The sequence below is a fragment of the Styela clava genome, chromosome 6 (assembly GCF_964204865.1).
Source record: "Styela clava chromosome 6, kaStyClav1.hap1.2, whole genome shotgun sequence".
Taxonomy (NCBI): domain Eukaryota; kingdom Metazoa; phylum Chordata; class Ascidiacea; order Stolidobranchia; family Styelidae; genus Styela; species Styela clava.
In genome coordinates, this window is record NC_135255.1 from 5,209,635 (window position 1) to 5,214,634 (window position 5,000).

The 5,000-nt window shown below is 57.7% G+C and overlaps 2 non-coding genes and 1 pseudogene across 2 annotated transcripts; all 3 read right to left on the bottom strand.

Annotated features, from left to right (window-relative positions):
- LOC144424968 (large subunit ribosomal RNA) overlaps positions 1-1,036 on the bottom strand; it is a 3,695-nt pseudogene extending 2,659 nt beyond the window's left edge.
- A 290-nt stretch (positions 1,037-1,326) lies between these two features.
- LOC144424961 (5.8S ribosomal RNA) lies at positions 1,327-1,480 on the bottom strand. Its single transcript, XR_013477176.1, has one exon. It is a non-coding gene; the product is annotated as a 5.8S ribosomal RNA (ribosomal RNA).
- Positions 1,481-1,778: 298 nt separating this feature from the next.
- On the bottom strand, positions 1,779-3,588 carry LOC144424932 (small subunit ribosomal RNA). The gene has a single exon (XR_013477151.1). It is a non-coding gene; the product is annotated as a small subunit ribosomal RNA (ribosomal RNA).
- Between the last annotated feature and the right edge of the window lie 1,412 nt (positions 3,589-5,000).

The window sequence follows — 5,000 nt, forward strand, 5'->3', positions numbered from 1 at the left end:
GTTCACCATCTTTCGGGTCCCAACATGGACGCTCTTGCGCGACCGCCCCGGCAGAGCGGGTGCGATCGGCCGGTCGTGCGCCGGCGCCCGCACGGGGCTCCGGGTCCGACCTCGTTCGGCCAAAGGCCGCCTTCACTTTCATTTCGCCTGCGAGTCTCGAACCACTCGACGACTCGCGCTCATGTTAGACTCCTTGGTCCGTGTTTCAAGACGGGTCGGGAGGGTGGCCGACGTGGCCACGGACCCCGAGCGCGTCGACGGCGCGCCACCGAAGCGGCAGCCCGCCGAACACCGGCACTGCGTACAGTGCAGGCGAACGACAAGCCAGCCGAACGGCGACGGCCGCACACAGAGAGCGCGCGGCATCCTTTCCTCGATCCGCCGCCGGGCCGCACCGCCCGCGCGCTGTAACACCCCCGCCGGAGCGGAGGCCACCTTCGCGCGGGGACTTAGACCGACGGCAAACCGGTCGTGACCCGCGCCGGTCGCTAGTGCGCTGAGACGGTGCGCGAGCCGACTCGGCAGCGGCGCCTTAAGCGTCCGCGAACCGAGACGGCGCGCCCCCGCACCCAACTGAAAGCGAGCCGGCGACCTGACGGGCCCTCCCGTTTGCCTCTCAACGGTTTCACGTACTCTTGAACTCTCTCTTCAAAGTGCTTTTCAACTTTCCCTCACGGTACTTGTCCGCTATCGGTCTCGCGACCGTATTTAGTCTTAGGTGGAGTTTACCACCCGCTTTGGGCTGCATTCCCAAACAACCCGACTCCGAGAAGACCCGAAGCGGCCAAGGCAAGCGCCCCTATGGGCCTAACACCCGCCGTGGGACGAGGCCTCGATCAGAAGGACACCGGCGCTCGCCGTCAGCCGCACTGGGACTTCCGTACGTCACAACTCGGCGCGCTCGAAAAGCGCGCAGATTCGACGCTGGACTCTTCCCGGTTCACTCGCCGTTACTCAGGGAATCCCTGTTGGTTTCTTTTCCTCCGCTTAATAATATGCTTAAATTCAGCGGGTGCTCTCGCCTGAACTCAGGTCGTATGTGTCAAGCGGGCCGCTTCTTACACGGCCCGCTGGCATCGCAAGTCGTCGCCGCCGGCGCCGACCGAGCGCGTACCGTCGCCGCCTTGGCCCACGGTCGGTCTTGATCTCGTGACCGGACCGACCGACCTGGACCCGCCCCTCGAACGTAGTTGAACACGTCGAGGGGCGCCGGCGGTGTACGGGACACGCGGTCGCGCCGAGAAAGCTCGGCGACCGCTTCAACTTGGGGCGACGCCCGGCCGTCTTCGCAGAGGCCAGGCGACGGCCCTCGGGTGAGGACGAACGCGACCCTGAGGCAGACGCGGTCCCGGGATTGAACCGAGACCGCAATTCGCGTTCAGAAGGTCGACGTTCAATGTGTTCTGCAATTCACATTACTTCTCGCACTTGGCTGCGTCCTTCATCGACTCGCGAGCCGAGTGATCCACCGTTAAGAGTCGTCCTCGACGTTTCGCCCGGCGCCGAAGCGCGCGGACGTCACACTGTGGGATCGACCACAAAACCACCACCGACAACAACTGCACAAAAACACCAACAAACGGCGCCGAGCGACCGCCGGGCTGGGCCGGCGGCACATCGAGCGCGGTGCCCAGAAGCCACCATCGCACTCGGCTGCCTTGCTATGCCAACGTGTTACGCGTGTCGCACGGGGCGGAACCCCGATTGACGGCCGCCCTCTCGGCGGCACCCAAAGACAATTAAGTGCGCGGTCGGCCGGGGCCTACCACCACTTTCGGTAATGATCCTTCCGCAGGTTCACCTACGGAAACCTTGTTACGACTTTTACTTCCTCTAAATGATCAAGTTTGATCGTCTTCTCGACACGCCGACGCGGCCGTTGCCAGCCGCGACGGGGCCGATCCAAGGATCTCACTAAACCATTCAATCGGTAGTAGCGACGGGCGGTGTGTACAAAGGGCAGGGACGTAATCAACGCAAGTTGATGACTTGCGCTTACTGGGAATTCCTCGTTCAAGGGAAACAATTGCAAGTCCCTATCCCAATCACGAATGAGGTTCAACGGGTTACCCGGACCTTTCGGCCTAGGTTAGACACTCGCTGCTTCACTCAGTGTAGCGCGCGTGCGGCCCCGGACATCTAAGGGCATCACAGACCTGTTATTGCTCAATCTCGTGTGGCTAAACGCCACTAGTCCCTCTAAGAAGTTAGACGCCGACCGAGAAGGTCGCGTAACTATTTAGCATGCCAGAGTCTCGTTCGTTATCGGAATTAACCAGACAAATCGCTCCACCAACTAAGAACGGCCATGCACCACCACCCACAGAATCAAGAAAGAGCTCTCAATCTGTCAATCCTACCTGTGTCCGGGCCGGGTGAGTTTCCCCGTGTTGAGTCAAATTAAGCCGCAGGCTCCACTCCTGGTGGTGCCCTTCCGTCAATTCCTTTAAGTTTCAGCTTTGCAACCATACTTCCCCCGGAACCCAAAGACTTTGGTTTCCCGGAAGCTGCCGGAAAGGTCGTCATGGTAACGCCTCCCGATCGCTAGTTGGCATCGTTTATAGTCAGAACTAGGACGGTATCTGATCGTCTTCGAACCTCTGACTTTCGCTCTTGATTAAAGAAAACATTCTTGGCGAATGCTTTCGCAGTAGTTCGTCTTCCGCCGATCCAAGAATTTCACCTCTAACGGCAGAGTACGGAGGCCCCCGTCTGTCCCTCTTAATCATTACCTCGTGCTCCGAAAACCAACAAAATAGAACCGAGGTCCTATTCCATTATTCCATGCAACACTATGCAGGCGAACAGCCTGCTTTGAACACTCTAATTTTTTCAAAGTAAACTTATCGGCCACCGCCGACACTCAGTCAAGAGCACCGACGGAGAACCGAAGGTGAGGCGAACGCAACCAGTGACACGCCTTGCGACGGACCGGCGGCGCTCGCCCAAAATCCAACTACGAGCTTTTCAACCGCAACAACTTTAGCATACACTGTTGGAGCTGGAATTACCGCGGCTGCTGGCACCAGACTTGCCCTCCAATGGATACTCGTTAAGAGTTTTAGGATGTACTCATTCCAATTACAGGGCCTCGTTAGAGTCCTGTATTGTTATTTTTCGTCACTACCTCCCCGTGTCGGGAATGGGTAATTTGCGCGCCTGCTGCCTTCCTTGGATGTGGTAGCCGTTTCTCAGGCTCCCTCTCCGGAATCGAACCCTGATTCCCCGTTACCCGTTATCACAAAGGTAGGCACGTAGCGTACCTTCGACAGTTGATAGGGCAGACACTTGAATGATACGTCGTCGGTGCAGAGACCGTACGATCCGCGTGGTTATCCAGAGTCATCAAACGTCACAGGACGAACCCGGTCGGTTTTGATCTGATAAAAGCGCGCCTCCCGAAGTCGGCGCTTAATGCATGTATTAGCTCTAGAATTACCACAGTTATCCACTTCGCTTACGAGACCAAATAAACCAAGACTGATTTAATGAGCCATTCGCAGTTTCGCTTTACGAGAACTCGTACTTGCACCTGCATGGCTTAATCTTTGAGACAAGCATATCACTACTGGCAGGATCAACCAGATAGCTGCGACAGCTGCGCTCGGCCCTTGCTGGGCCGCCCGGCGCGTGCTCGTCGCATTCGTTTAAGACCGAGGCAATCGCCTGCGGCCGTACTCAGCTTCGACAGTCGCTGGCCGCGACGTCCACGCTCTCGCCGGCAGTGCCAGGCGGAGCGATTTGCGTTTTTTCTTTGCTCGCCCTCTCTCGGGCTCGATCCATTCAGTTTCGCACAAACAAGAGCTCTGCCGGCCGCCTGCAGCGGTGCCTAAAACCCGGGCATAACAATGCGACCGTTCTGCTAGGCCGACAAGCGCTCAAGCCAGACGCTCGATCGAACGCCCCCTACATATTAGTCGAGACAACGGCTCGCTCATTAGCATCGCGTTTGTACTTTAACTTTTTTCGGCTCGGCTTCTTTCGACGCCGATGCCGGCGACGCAGCACTCTCTCGCCCACCAGCCACCGAGAAAAGGGTGCGCTCCGACCGGCCCCGCACCGCTCTTTCATGGCTCATTCGAGTTTACTGTCTTTCGCTCTGACATGCCTTACCTAGGGTTAGGTTAGTATGCTTGCACGTTTGTACTTTAACTTTTTTCGGCTCGGCTTCTTTCGACGCCGATGCCGGCGACGCAGCACTCTCTCGCCCGCCAGCCACCGAGAAAAGGGTGCGCTCCGACCGGCCCCGCACCGCTCTTTCATGGCTCATTCGAAATTACTGTCTTCCGCTCTGACATGCCTTACCTAGGGTTAGGTTAGTATGCTTGCACGTTTGTACTTTAACTTTTTTTGGCTCGGCTTCTTTCGACGCCGATGCCGGCGACGCAGCACTTTCTCGCCCGCCAGCCACCGAGAAAAGGGTGCGCTCCGACCGGCCCCGCACCGCTCTTTCTTGGCTCATTCGAAATTACTGTCTTTCGCTCTGACATGCCTTACCTAGGGTTAGGTTAGTATGCTTGCACGTTTGTACTTTAACTTTTTTCGGCTCGGCTTCTTTCGACGCCGATGCCGGCGACGCAGCACTCTCTCGCCCGCCAGCCACCGAGAAAAGGGTGCGCTCCGACCGGCCCCGCACCGCTCTTTCATGGCTCATTCGAAATTACTGTCTTTCGCTCTGACATGCCTTACCTAGGGTTAGGTTAGTATGCTTGCACGTTTGTACTTTAACTTTTTTTGGCTCGGCTTCTTTCGACGCCGATGCCGGCGACGCAGCACTCTCTCGCCCACCAGCCACCGAGAAAAGGGTGCGCTCCGACCGGCCCCGCACCGCTCTTTCTTGGCTCATTCGAAATTACTGTCTTTCGCTCTGACATGCCTTACCTAGGGTTAGGTTAGTATGCTTGCACGTTTGTACTTTAACTTTTTTCGGCTCGGCTTCTTTCGACGCCGATGCCGGCGACGCAGCACTCTCTCGCCCGCCAGCCACCGAAAAAAGGGTG